This window comes from Poecilia reticulata, linkage group LG16 (genome assembly GCF_000633615.1).
Source record: "Poecilia reticulata strain Guanapo linkage group LG16, Guppy_female_1.0+MT, whole genome shotgun sequence".
In the NCBI taxonomy this organism is placed as follows: Eukaryota; Metazoa; Chordata; class Actinopteri; order Cyprinodontiformes; family Poeciliidae; genus Poecilia; species Poecilia reticulata.
This window is the reverse complement of record NC_024346.1, coordinates 9,504,687-9,520,316: the sequence shown is the minus strand read 5'-3', so window position 1 is coordinate 9,520,316 and position 15,630 is coordinate 9,504,687.

Here is a 15,630-nt window from a genome sequence, read left to right as displayed (position 1 = left end):
GAAGGGGGTCCTGGAATAGTGTTCCTAAAGCAGGGCATTTTATATGAAGTGCAATGCATATACAAAATAGTTTTATTACAAATGATGAAATTCTACAAATTAAATAATTTTATATTTTTAGTCTGCGGTTTAATTGCATCAACCAAGCACGGGTGCATAAAAATGATATATTTTAACCTGGCAGAAACGTCCTTCCATGCGTCATAAGATGCTGACAATTGAAAAGAAGCAGGTGATAAAAGCTTCTTGTATGGAAATATCTGCCGTCGGCTTGTCAGGACTCACCTCTGTCCATGTGGGAGCACAGACACAGAATGATTTGGGAAGAATTGTGACAAAGGGTCTTATGTTTTCTGATGTCAAGCAACATCTAGATAGAAGCTGGATCCAAGTGATGACTCTCCTTGTGTTTATTTTCTTTTTCTGCCACTTGTGCTTTTTTGGTTTTGTAAAATGATGTACTAATTACTCACATAAGATTTTTTTCTCTCAGAATTTCACTTTTCTCAACTTTTCCTGTCGAGTTATTTTGTAAGAGACCACAACAGTAAAACAGTCCTAGAATTATCGAGTTATATCACTTTGTGGAAAAAGCTCCTAAGGCAGTGTCATTTTTCAACTTGTATAAAATACCTTTGTTGGAGATATTATATAAATTACACATACAACATTTGACATACTCTGCTTTTATGGTTCCAAGCGTTTCCCCTTTCCAACAGAAGACATGTGGCTTTTGTATTGTGTGTGTTTATGTGAATCTTCTGTTTCTGTCAGAAGATTTTCCCCAAGCAGAAATGTACTACTTCAAAAATTAATAATGCTAGTGATCGAGGATGAAAACACAAAGCAACAAAGGGTCAAGAAAAAGACTTAAAAATTAACTCACCCCATGGCATCTCATGGTGACTCTGGATTGCGTTTGGGTGTGTGTGTTTTTGGTGGGATTTTAGGAGTCCTTCTATACTTGGCCATGCTAAACTAGGCCTAATTTTTTCTCATAGTCTTTTTTTTCTTTTTGCATTTGCATTTTTTAAGTGTGAATGAAGTAAATCTTAAACAAGTTATTTAGAATACTTTTATTATTTATTTAGCAAAAAAATTATTACCATGAGAGCACATTATATTTTGGTGAAAACCTGAGTCATCACAACCTCATGACCAGGTAAGAAAAACCTTTTCTTACCTGGTCAGAAAAGGTTTTTCTTTTCTTACCTTGACCAGGTAAGAAAAGAAAAACCTTTTCTTACCTGGTCAACTTTAGGCTCTAATAATTCTTGGAATCATGTTTGTGGTCTGACTGTTGGTTCACTGCATAATCTATTGGCAGTAACTGTGGCAAAACCTGTGCTGTGCTCTCTTCTGTCACTTTGTGTGGCGCCTTTTCTAATTCCAAGATCCAATTTTTTTTCGGAACCCTGGAGGAAAAAGCGTTTTCAACAAAGAGGCTCGCCCATGTTTCCAGAATAAATGTTTGCAACAAGTCTTTACTAGATCTGTTTCCATCATCTGACATTTTCCTCTATGTGACTGCAGTGAGAACTTTCCAGATTTTCCTTTTGCACGTCATCATCATGCATGTAAGGGAATTCCAATTTGCTGGAAAAGTTTTTTTTTTTTTCATGTTAGAATTGCATGTCTTAAAATTGCTTAGCTACTTTTGAAACAAACGATGATGGATTTTTGACGTATTTAGATTTTTGGTGGATTTATAGTTCTTAAATATATGTGTCTGTTGATATCAGAGCACCGAAACATAACCAGTCCTAACTCAAAAAGAGACACAGGCACAGACTGGAACCAAGTGGCCACTGATTACACCTTAACCTTGATGTCTTTTTACGTCATCATCTCAATTTTTCTTCTTCCATTTCACATAATTAAAGACACTCAAATGAAATGGACCCTCAGGAAAAGTGGCTTTGAGCAAAGATGAGCTCCTGTAGGAGGTTGGATGAGAGGCAGAGAGCCTGGGAATGGGGTATTGGCTCTTCAAGGATCACCCCTCCTTTTTACCTACCTCCCTCCTGCCCCCTCCCACCGAGACCCACTGAAGTCAGGCAGAGTGGCTCTGGCCACAACGCAGATCAATATCATCTCCGTTATTAATATCAAAAGCACATTACTTTGTTTTGCGTCTGGCACTAAGCCAAATGTAGCTCGAAGGCCTTGTCCTGACCGACTGCCATTTCCTTCCTTCCTTTCCTCCCCGCCCTCTCTGGCCATTTACCGGGACCATAATTTACTTTGGTGAGTTTTTAGGGTATTGTTTTGTCAGGGCCAATCAGGGCTGAGTAACAAATGATCCCAGTGGAGTGGCGGTGGCTCAGACACAGCTACCCTCCCTTTTACCTTCTCAGTGAGTGACACATGTGGCTGGATTCAGTTTTGAAAGTTTCATATTTATTGCATATGCCCTTGACTCCTAGAAAAAACGGGGAAGAAGAAATAAAAAGACAATGTGCCTGCAAGGACAAACAGGTGTCAGGGTTAAACTGGACTGGTTATGCCGCCTGCTTTCTCTTAGCGCCTCTCCCTCCAGGGCGAGGTAACAAACAACCATCTCCGTGGCCAGAATTAGATATGACAGTATTTCTAATTGGCCCGTTGAATTAAAAGGGCCATAGTGGTGCTTGCCGTAAGAAACAAAAATATTGACCACTTAAAGGAAGAGAGGGGGAATTGATTTTCAAGACGACAGCAGGCGTTTACCTCATACAGGAGAGCTGACTCTCTCTGGAGAGAAAAGGATCTGCACAGCCAGAGACACAAGTTTGTTTCATGGTTTACATGATTCATGTCTTTAATTTTAAGCTTAAAAATACTGGGTATTAGGACATAATAAAATTTTAGCAATTTAATGTTACACTGGCATTTTTGTAACGTTTAATAAGATGTTTAATCCAGATGGAACTCAGTGTATTTTGCTTTTTTCGAGATGAATATAACACGTCCATTTTGCGATGATGCTGTAGCATGGTAATATATTTGAAATATGAAATTACAGTCCATCATTGAGCTAATTTGTTTTATGTTACACTTCTAAAACAGGAGCACCATATTGGCCAGAAGTGTAAATACAGTTTCCCCTTCATTTTGCATAAAATTGTGCTTCCACCTGAAAGTTGAATAACATCAAGATTAAGTCTCATTTTCTTATTTTCACGTGAATAGTTGTCGACAGTTATCGTCTTTAATTTTAGTAATGCTGATGTTGGAATATTAAATAACGTTTGCTGAACAGTGACATCGCCTCTCAGCTGTTTGCAGTTTGCTTCTCACTCCATATTGATGTCGCACACCAGGGGTTTGCTTTGGGCACCATTGTGCCAGGTGCTAATTTATACTCTTTGTGGGCACCCAACACCAGGCATTTCAAAAATCGCAGCATGGGCAAACACCCAGGTGCACTTTCTGTTTCTCAAACCAAAGTGCAAACGAGAATCAATGGAATTAAAGCGAGAAGTGAGCTCTGTTGTAAAGGAGAAATGAGCCACCTTGGCCGGGGTGAGATGGCTGGAGGCTATATCATAGTGTAGATGATGTAGAGGCGTCTTGGCGAACACAACAACACACACAGTAAGTAATTTTTCTCTGCTTCTGTTCCAGCAGAACAATGCTGTACAGACGGGTCCGCTGGGGATCCGAGAATACTTTGAGGCCATAAAGACTGCTACAAGGCAGAGTTTGTGTTGGTCTCTTTGTTGGGAGACACTCGACAGTGCTGATAATGATGTGAGCTGAGATATAACAATTGCATCTGACAATTCATACACGCAGTGTTTTTAAAGTCAATGTTTTTTCTTCATAAACACACAACTAGAATAAGCTTTTTTTTTTTTTTTTTTAAGGAATGCAGCCTATATCAAGCAATGCCTGGTGCAGACAGAGGTGAGAACAGCAGGTGGAGCAGACAGCAGGTGGTGGCTGCCACGCCATGTTGTTCTGTTTGACATGAGAGCAACGTGTCAATCAATGGCTTCCTCCTTGTTTCTCCTGTGGGGCCTTGTGCTATTGATTTCATACTGTGTTACAGTGCTAGGGGGTGTTCACAACAATGCGGAAGATTCACACCACTGAAGAAAATTGTCTTCCAAACATGTACCCTCTTTGCCACCCAATATATAATTTTCTAGTATACGCCTGATCATTTTGCAAAGTTAGTAAAAGAGTTTTATTTAGGGTACTATTGAAGCCAAAGTTTTGGACTCACTGTTAATACCCTAGAATGCAAACAGTCTCGTACACTTTGAATTTGTTCATGTTTGTCTTGTTTTTCTTTTTTTCTTTTACAATCAAACAGCTTCAGATTTTACATGATAGACGAGGGATCTTCAAACCCAGGCCTCGAGGGCTGGTGACCTGAAACTTTTAGATGTGTCCCTAGTCCAACACACCTGAATCAAACGGCTGGATCACCTCATTAGTAGCAGTTAAGTTTTCCAGAGTCCTGCTAATGACCTCATTGTTTGACTCAGGTGCGTCCTGAGCAGAGACGCATCCAAAATTTACAGGACATTTATATGACACGGTAATATCCTGTAAATGTTACTGCAAATGTTTAATTTCAGTCTCAGCCTACAGAGTAATTTCCTTCACGTTTGCTGAGCACACTGCATGAACGGATGCTCTTCACACTTTTTCTTAAAAAAACAACTTGTTTTATCTTTCTTTTACTTCACACTACTTTGTGTTGACTTATCATACAAAATCCCAGCAAAATATAGTGAAGTTTGTTGCTATAACTTGGCAAAATACTGAAAAGTTTAATGGGTATGAATGTTTTTACAGGGCACTGTGCGCTTTAATTGCTCCCTTATCAGCTCAAGCCTAATTGAATTTATACATGCCCTTTTGAGTTGAGTATGGGTCTTTAAAATAATCTTTAAATACAGATGCACTTTTGAACAGTTCATATTCCCATCATTTCTTATTAGCCCTCTGAGGACAATTCATTAACAGCTCATTAAATCATATCTCCATCATGTCTGAGAGGCCTCTCTCCTGGCAACAAATGAGCGAGGTAATAAATCCCATCATCAAATGATCTCAATCCCTTACTGTTGTGTGTGTTATCAAGAAGAGATTTTGATTGGTAAAAATATTAATGCTCTTTCAGTCTTTACATTTTATATCTTGCTGAAATATGAACAAAAAGATGCAATCAGGATAAAGGTTTATATCTTCCTTACTCAACAGTTCCCACTTGGTCCTTTTTTTGTTTTTGATTAATATAAGATTTAGCTGTTTTTGCTTACATTGAAATGTGCCACATTGTTCCTGGATTTGAAAGTATTGTTCCTTTTTCTACAAAAAGGCCTTCCCAACAATCACTTGGCACAAAATGCACAGTGTGCATCTGATCTTTCTGTTTGAATCACAAGGACTTATTTTTAATGCATAATTGGAATGGCATGGATTCTATAATCACCGTTCACGCCAGCTTGCCAGAAGAGTTAAAAGAAGCTTACAGGAATTTGGGCAATAAAGCACAGTGAGGTCACCCATATTATTATGCAGTGGCCAGGCTTCATCTCTTTGCCTTTTATCTCTCTCAGTCTCTTTTACTTTCCATCCTTTTTTTTTTCTACCATACTTCTCTTTCTACTTCCACCACCACCAGCACCTCCTTCTACCCTCTCGGTCTCTGTGCACGGTGGGGGGAAGCTGTATGCCGATGCTCAGGTAGAGAAGGGGGAGAAATCAATAGTGAGGCTGTTTGAAGTTTTCTGAAAGACTTCCCAGGGAAGACGCTCTTGTCAGGGTGATAGATAAAGCTCGCGCCTCAGTCAGCTTCGGCAGGAGGCGGCCAGAGCAGAAGAGAGCGCCTCACCTTTTTAAGTGGGGCCCTAATAATAAAACAGCATGAATAAAACATCCTGGCTGAACCATGCGCTGCATTAGTGCTATCGTCCTGTTATAAATGATACCGGTAGCCCCAGCGCCATTTGGGTAAAAGCCCACAGCACCGCTTTAAAAGTGGGCTGTGCAAAGTGAAAGGGAGATAGATTGATATGTGTGTTGTGCACTTATTTATTTATATTTTATAGAGCTCAAGAAAGAATGAGAGGGAATTAGTAAGCTTTAGTGTTCCAAGGTGACTTATTGTTACTTTGCTGCTTCTGGAAAGTTGGGGTGATCGCAACTGTGAAGTAATTATCTTTCCATGCTGTTCTTCCTCCCCAGTGACCTAAAAAGCAATCTAAGAAAGCATGGTTTAAAGGCTTGCTACAATTAGAGAAAAGAAGTGAAAAAATATTTGTTTTTTACCCTTTTTCTTGGCTTCTGTCTATATCTCTGATGTAGTTTCTCAACAATTACATCAGATATCCTTGAGCTCTACCGTCCTGCATTTTTAAGACTCAGAGATGAGAATTTCTTATCATGACTTGTTTATCCTGCAGGTGGTGTCATGTCAAGACAAGAGCTTGAAGGTTGTGCTTTATAAAGCAACAATATGAAATTTGGTGCAAAATAAGGCAAACATTTTAAGAGTCACATCTGTACCGATGTGTTTGTTCAGTGTTAGAAGATGTGATGTGAAAATGGCAAACAAAGATGCACGTTACAAGACAATTTACTTATTTTATCCGGGGGATGAGAACAATTTCTACAAGTTTCATCTGAACCGTAAAAATAGCAAATTACCTGTACTTGCATTGCTCCTTATCATGTCCGAGATCTGCAAAGAGCTGCAAAAACCGCAATCAGTCTCATTCACCCATTTAGACCCACATTCACGCAGTTGAATGAAGCTCATGAGATGTGTTCTGCTTGTCAGGACAATAAACTCTGTTGTATAACCAGCTTCTTTGCCAGATATGGTAAGTAAGAAATCTTAAAAAGTTGTGACAAAACAGAAAAGTTGACAATGCTTTTTACATGAAAGCCCTCAAGAAATACAGTTTGAGAGAACTGCCTTACATAAAAATATATATGCAGAACTAATATAGACATCAACCTTTATCAAAGTTTTTAATAGCTTTTTTTTTTAGTCTTCCATATTTTTTATAGATTTAGTTTAAGAAATGTGGACAAATTATGACTTTCTGTAAAGCTGCTTTTAACAAAGATCAGATTTAGAATTGGTTCTTTGCTGAACTGTATATGTAAACTCAAGGCCTTTTAGAGAATGTTAGACATTGCGATCATTGATTATACTTAAATGAACTGGGTATGTATGGAACCTGCTTGACTTGACTTTTCCAGCCTTATCTAAAAGAGCTGAGATTTTAGTGGATTAAAAAAGATTTGAATCAGTCTTCTGAAAACAATCGCATAATAATGTGGAAGTGAATAAGTGGAGTCGGGACAGACAAGGTAAACTTTAAAAGGACTTCTGAAAGCCTGAATAACTACTTTAAAAGACCACATACCAAAAAAAAAAAAACATTGAAAGCTAACTCAATAATTTTGCAATGATACACAGCATATCACAAAGACATTGCTAACATAGAGGCTAACATAGAAAGCTATGTTAGCCTCTTAAGTGAAACTTATTTCTCTACAAAACTGCAGAAACAAAATGGGAGCTCTGTAGAAATCCATCATTCACCAGCAGCACACTGCAAATAATAAGGTATCAGAGCCAGAAGGCTACTGGTGCATCAGAAGGACATAAATCTCCCAGTGCTACTGCCCTGACCTTGTTTATTCAGCCCTGACCAGTTTTTACTTTGGGCTTGTGGTGGAAGGATGGGCCACCGCCACAGGGCCCTAGTCCACTGAAAGCTACCGAAGCCCAAGGGTACACAAGGTCAAGTGGCCTGTTGCTGGGGTCAACGGCTCTCAATAACTGCCCCCAGCCCAAAGGTTAAACCCTTGACCGCAGCTGCGACTGGACACTTCTTACGTAGGCTTTAGCTGAGGTCAGGCTTTCTCCACCTCCGCTTCCTTCATCCACACAGGTGTCAGAGGCCCCAGACCTGACTAAAGGTCATAGGGTTCCATGCAACAGGGGGGTCCACTTTAATGCGTTGGCTGGGATCATGATGAGCTGCAACTGGAGCTGCAGCAGACACTGTTGGCACAGAGGTAGCAGGTGTTGGAGCTGTAGGTGGTTTTAGTTTATTCATCTGCCTAACAGGAAGTGTTGGAAGTTGAATCCTCACTGGCATTATGCCATGGGACTTGTTTGCATAGCTTAAGCATTTAACACTTTTGTCAAAGATTTAGGTGAATATTGATTTCTGTGGAAAAATTTGACTGTGATTTCTAATAAATTTTTACAATTACTACTTATACTAAACATAAAGAAAGAAAATAAGAGATAATTGATTGCACACTACAAATAAAAATAAAAACTTGAATGAGGAAATGTCACATGTGGATATATGACATAGAAGAGTTTGTACTGCTTTTCCCTAAACAGAAAAAGCGTGTTAAGGGAATAGATGAAGGACAAAGCAGAATTTTTAAAACTCAAAAAAGCAGAACATTTGGAGGGTGTTTGAACATGTTAAGAACGCAAAGAGAGAGAGAGAGGGAGAAAGCACAGCTGGAGTGTTGAGCTTGTTGCATGCTGAGGGGAGGATACGTGCCTAAATCTGACAGCACCCCACAGAGACAATCACAGAACTGGGAGTCTCCTTATTTGTTTAGCAGCCGGCAGATAAATAACAACACTCTGCTCTGAACTAAAACACTCTCTGTCTCCCTATGTCTCTTTGCTTCTCAGATCTCCCTTTCCCTCACTAAGACTGTTTGCTTGCTTTTTCCCTCTCCACCGCCTTGACAGTTATTTGTATTTTTGTTGCTCTTCACGTCTACCTGTCTGCTGCTACTAACACAGCCAGGGGCTAGCTGTTTCTTCCTCCTTTAGAAACTCTAATATATGCATCACTGACATATGTTGTGTAAAAGCCCTTCCTTTTTTATAAAAAAAAAAAAAAGAAAAAAATCACCAAAATAACTTAAAATGCAAATGAACCAATGTGTGCTTTCAAAACTGCTGTTTCATTAACAGCTGAAAATTGTTTGCATCCTTTGTTTCTTTCAGCTTTGTTTTTGTGCTTCCATGTTTTCCAACTAATGTGACACATTTAAAAAGAAAACAGAAACTATTGTGGATGAAAACCATGTGATACCCATGAAATGACGCCTGTCTGAACCCAGCAGGTTTGATGTTCACATTATTAAGCATTGATTTATGTTTAAGACTCATTTGTTCTGCTGCACAACAGTGTATTCAAATTTGTCACATTTTAAGCATTTTAAGGGGTCAGTACTTTGTGGAACCATCTTTGCATCAACTACATCTGCATGTTTGTCTCCATCAGCTTTGTTCATCTTGGGAGATAAACAAACAATGGAATATTTTTACTCCTATTACTTTGCAAAGACGTTCAAGCTCAACTTAAATTCTATGGAGGTCATCTATTAAGAAAAATGTTCAAGCATTACCACAGATTCACAAACAGATTTCAGAGTAGATTTTGATCGGGTTGTTCTACAACATGCATGTCCTTTGATCTGAACCATTCTGGTCTTTCATTCTGCCAGGATCACCCTTTATTCAACTCCATTAATTACTCGGAACAGCCTCCCCGTCTATGATGCCACATCATGATTCCACCACTACTGTGTATAGCATTGATTCATAGCAAATGCCAAACTCTTCAGATTTTCTTTTTGTAAAAAATCGAAGTAGAGTTAGTATAAAATTCTTGCTTCTACACATTGAAGCAAAATTCAACGCTTCAATGTGCATTTAATACTTCCAAACCTCTTGGTTTGGAAGTATTAAGGTTTGGATATCTGACCAAGATTCTGCCAGGGGGCATTTCCAAGAACATCCCACTTTAGAGCATGTTTAGAGAAGACCACGGGTGATTTACAGCTATATACCTTTTCCTCTTTAAATGTTTGCTATGCACAATGTTTTTGATTATTCACATAAAATCTCAGTTGAATGTACTGAGGTGCTTTTGTTGTGCTTCAGCAAAATATGAAAGTTAATATGGAAGAATACTTTTGCAAGACACTGTCAATAGTTTATCTGACCACATAGGTCAAACATCCTCTGTCGCAATGCTCCTGTTGCCTTCTTAAAATTCTTTTGGTTTTTACTTGCTATAATCAGATAAAGAGCTATCTTTTGTTTTCATCTACATATATTTCTCTAAGCCTTACAAAATATTGTTTTGAAAATGAAATCTTGTTCCCTCTCGAAATGATCTGAATATTTTTTTAATTTGTACATGGGTAAATCCCACTGTGGCTAAAATGGGAACAAAGTAAAGATAATTGAATTTAAGGAGCGATAAGACTTACTCGGCATGTTTTAATCCTTGCTTAACAGTATTTTTTCGACACAGTTCCAAATTTACAATTCTTAAGAGGTTAAGTCTAAAATCACAATCATCAAAAATCATGGACAGGACAGAATTTAAAGAATAGATACTAACAATGTCACATGAAGTTGATCTTTTCTAAACACAGAATGTCAAGTATGTGGATGAGATCATCTGCAGTAGCACATTGATCGGCATTAAAACCTTCACTTTGGAGCGACCGGTGTACTCAGAGCGCTGAAATTTATGGACACATTAGAGCCCCCTCCTACAGGCTGCAGGATACATCATGCTGGAAGCTGAAACAATAAAGAATAGGTAGCAAGCTTTTCTATTCCACACAAAAGGGTGAGAGATGTGAGGTCTGGAAGCTTAATTGTTTTTGTTAATTAAAGATGGCTAGGTAATTTATTTCACCCCTGAGGGAGGTTGGTTACACCGTGGAAAGTGCTTTAAATCTTGATCAAGAACACAATTTGACTCTTGATTTTGTGTTATTTAAGCAGAGGTTTTCTACTGATTGGCTTGAACGAAACACGGCTGTATCACAGAATGACACGGGCAATACTGACCGCGCATGAATGAGAACTTGACAGGGGATACCGCTGCCGCTGAAGCTCCAGGTTATGTAATTAAATTTACAGATGAAATATCAAAACGCTGGGCTAGAGTGGAGGCCAACACCCAGAGAGAGCTATGGGGCAGAAAATGCTGAGCTGCACATTTCGCCTGTTTCCTCGCTTCTCGCTGGCTTTAATGTTAGCGGCCCCCGACAACAGATGGAGCTCGGGCTAAAATCACAATGGGTGCAAAAGGGTGGCAAGGGCAAGACCGTGAAAGTCTGTGAAAATTTATGAAGTTATTGATTGACTCGTTCAGCTATCACTAACCTTTGCCAGGTGCATGAGGGTTGAAAGACAATAAAAAAATTGTTTTTCTCCTTCAGAGAGGGTTCTTTTTAGTTTTTTGCCCACTCTGCCAAAATATTAATCTCCTAATTTTTAATTTTTAATCTGGGCAGACCTGGAAAATAAATGCCTGTGTCCAGCAGGCCATGGTAAATAATTAAAATTGAAAATTGATTGTTTGCACCAGAGCCGGGATTTATGGGATAGGGGCTCCAGCGCACCCCCAGGGGACCCACTCCCACGTCTGCACACACCAGCCTCGTTCCCGTGTGCTAAGCATTTTTTCACATTATTCCCCACCTAATATGCTAAGGAGAGTGAGTAAAGGGGGGATGGAAGAGAGGGAGGGAGCAAAGAGGAGCTCTGTAGGTTTTGCTTTGTTAGATGACTTCTATGGGATTTTTCTTTTTTTTATATCACAAAAATCAATGGATTGGAACCTTCCCCCCTTTTTCCACATGACTCTAATATTTATTTCAATGTCCTGTCAATAAATATAACAAGGTTAGTTTTATAACGGTTTACCCAGGGAATTCAATTCAAGGGAAGTTATATTTGTTATGCCCGATTAAAAACAGGCAATCGATGTGGGTGAGACTACCACAAAACCACCAGCTCCCCCCCTCTCCCCTACCCCCTCCTTTTCCATCTTTGCCATTTCCCACTAAGCACTAAACAGGCAAGATGTAATGCACTTCCAAACACAAACACACACCTCCTGTCTGCCTGGTTACAAACGTTCCCAACTTTGGTGGCCCACCGTGTCAGCCTCACCTGACTAATGAACAGCAGCAAAACAAATAGGAAACTCCCAACTAAATTAATGAGAAAGAAAATGCGCCTCAGCTAACATTTGTTTGTTATACAGCTCGTGCTGTATGTGGGGGTTACCAGCAATGATAATTCACTTCATGATGAATATAAGTAGTCACCTGTGGCTCATAGCTTTTACAGGTTTTTTTTTTTTTTTCCCCACCAGAGCAACAACCCAGATTAAAAGAAGTGGTCTTGAAAACACGCTTTGTTACAAAGTTTATTTTCAATCAGATTAACTAAAGTAACTGAAAAGTTAATATATTTAAGTATTTTAATTCAATTTGGTTGGGACTTTTTTGCCTGTGTTACTACATTAATGCAGCTTATAATGGAAGCAATCATCCTGTGGCTTGGATGAGGTCTTGAGGAAGCCCAGGTTGGACTTAAGCTTATCTGTATCATCTTTCTCATCACATTACCCACCAGTCAAACACTGTAATATCATCATTAAACTAGGCAGTGTTACCTTTGGCAATGTGTGGAAGAAGAGAATGTATCCTGGTATTTAAGAACTCTGTTTTTTTTTCTTCTTGGAACTCATTCTTGTAATCAATGTACTTTTGTTCAAAAAAGAGCAGTTTGGATAACTAAAGAACTGTAAAGTCATTATTATCCACAGATTCCAGCACTTATTAAAGCAACAAACCAGATCTTATCAGTTTCCAAACTTATATAAACTTAAGTGGGCTTTTAATTTGCAAAATTCTAAAGCTTGTTTTGTGGACCACCTTTTACTATTTCAGTTTTTCCTTTCACTTAACTTTCCATTAATATTTTTAGATGAGATTCCGTAGTCTCTGACAGTCCATCTCCTGTTTTTATATGTCATAATATTCTTGTATTAAAATCTTGTTTTTATTGGTGGCAAGCAATATTACATTTTTTGGGGCGAAAACATAATTTTGTGTTTTCATTAGCCATAAGCCATAATCATTCAAATTAACAGAAATAAATGCTTGAAATGTAACACTTGGTGAATCTATTTGAGCTTCACACTCAAATTGACAATTGAATTATTGAAATTAATCAAATTTACAACTATATTCTAATTCACTGAAATACACCTGTATCTTTTCTAAGAGGCCCTAAATCAGTGTAATTTGCCTGTTCAGCTAGAGGTGCCTTTATTAAACTCTTTGAGTTTAGCCCTGAAATTCTGTTGTCCTTCATTTTGCCACTTTGCTGTGTTGCTCTCTAAGCACTGTGCTGGCAGTATTCAAATTTTTCGTCTCTCCAGTTCCAGGCAGAGAACAGTGAGATAACCTCCTCAGTTCGATCTTAATAATTAAAACACAGTGATATAAAGTGGAGCGCTGCTCTTTTATTTATGAGAGAAGTGCACACAGAGATATGTGATTGTGTTGAAACCAGGCGAGTCCTTGATCCCTGACATAAGGGTTTGTATTTTTACTGAATATTTGAATTTCAATGCCGAGACATGATCATCACCACTCACACAGCCGGCCATGCACGCTCACACGCAATCCCACCCTGTATCCTCATGCACACCATCATTAGGTCCTCAGAGGTACGAGGGGGAAGAGCCGTGATCAAACATTCACAAGTCACCTGTCAAATATCACACCTAGGTGTAAGCACGCAGATAAACTGAATCAAATGGCTATTTGTACAGATCTGAATGGTACCATTTAAATGTTAAGACACTTTTCATTAAACACTTTTTTTAAGTGTAAGGCATTGTCTGAAAAGATGAATTAATAAAAAATTTCAGCAAGGCCAGAAATTCTTGGTTACAATAAATGATTTCCTAAAACCAGCACACCTGGAGTGTGTAGTTAATTCTCAATATAAAACCATTTGTTTAGTGAAAGGATCAGATGTTTATTAGTAGAGTGCCTTATTAAAGAAACAGCATTATGAAAACTAAGTACAGCTTTAGAGAGGTCAGGGTTAAACTGGAGAGGTTTGAAACAGAATTTGTTTTTATACTAATATCCCAAGTTTTGAATATTTCACACAGCATTCTTTAATTTTTTATCCAAAAAATATAAAGAGTATGGCACAGCGGAAGCAATACCAAGACATCAGCGAGCAGAGCATCGATCAGAGAAGCAGCGTGCTGATGGCAAATGGATGGAGTTAAACACAGGGAAGAAAAGAAAACCTGTTGCAGAATACAAAAGGGTCTGGACTGAAGGCTCATCTTCAGGTGGGATGGAAACCTTAAACAGCCAAACCCACTTTAAGCTTAAGATCAGGGGTCTCACAATCTACTGTAACTTTTAGATCGTCTAATGATATGAATAAAATTGTTCTTTATCCTCTCAGCTTGAAGTCAAATCCTGTTAATTATCTAATTGTTCAAGTCCCTAAAATCTCAAGATGGAGTACTCCAATTTAGATTTAAGAAACTGTATGTGTGTGTGCTTGTGTTAGAGTGGCCCAATCAAAGTCTAAAACTAAGTAGTCTGACTGACCTTAAGCTATGTTGCAAAGAATGATTAGTTTGGGGCTGCACAGTGGCACAGTTGGTAGAGCTGTTGCCTTGCAGCAAGAAGGTTCTGGGTTTGATTCCTGGCCCCGGTCTTTTTGCATGGAGTTTGCATGTTCTCCCTGTGCATGGTGGGTTTTCTCCGGGTACTCCGGTTTCCTCCCACAGTCCAGAAACATGACTGTCAGGTTAATTGGCCTCTCCAAATTGCCCCTAGGTGTGAGTGTGTGTGCATGGTTGTTTGTCCTGTGTGTCTCTGTGTTGTCCTGCAACAGACTGGCGACCTGTCCAGAGTGAACCCCGCCTCTCGCCTGGAACGTTAGCTGGACATAAGCACCAGCAACCCTCCCGACCCCACAAAGGGACAAGTAAAGAAAATTAATGGGTGATTACATTTTCTAGATATGCAGAGCTAGAGTCACACTCTAAAACAGTTGTAGATATAGTTACAACAAGAGGTGGTTCAACAATGTATAAACTTAAGGGGGATGAATCTCTTCCACACCACAATCAAAATGCAATCTCATGTTTGCAAAGTGACAAAATGGGGAAAAAGTTAGAGATAGTTTTGTAAAGCTCTGTAGTTGACCAACAAATAAAACCCCTTTTCCTTACCCTTACCACAATATTCCATCAAAAAAGGTGATCTGGGTAAATAGCCTGTTCTGAATACAACTATCCTTTCAGTCTTGGTGTAATCCGCCCCATGCATCACTACCGTGTATGAGTGTGCTGAAAACATAGAAAAGACTAAGAGCTTCCGTCGCTGGTTCCCCCACCATCGTCTCCACCACCACAACAGGGAGCTCTGAGGAAATCAATTACTCCCAGGGCGGGCATGTCGGGCTGCAGGCAAGAGTCCATACATCCAGTATGGGGAATTATTTAGAGGAGAGTGAAGGAAACAGTATAAGGTGGGAGGAGGGAAGCGCGTGGCCTTGCTGCGGTCTTCCATCTAATGCCGCTCAAAATCCACATCCCTCAAGGAGACACTAGCATATCTTCTCACATTACTCCACATATGCACTCCTTCATCCTGCTGGATGAACAACTCATTAGATCCACATTAACTTCTTCTCTGTTACCCCGCTGCTAAGGTGTTTGATCAGAAGCATGGCGGACAAAACAAAGAACGCTTTTACTAACATGAACCAACACGTATGAA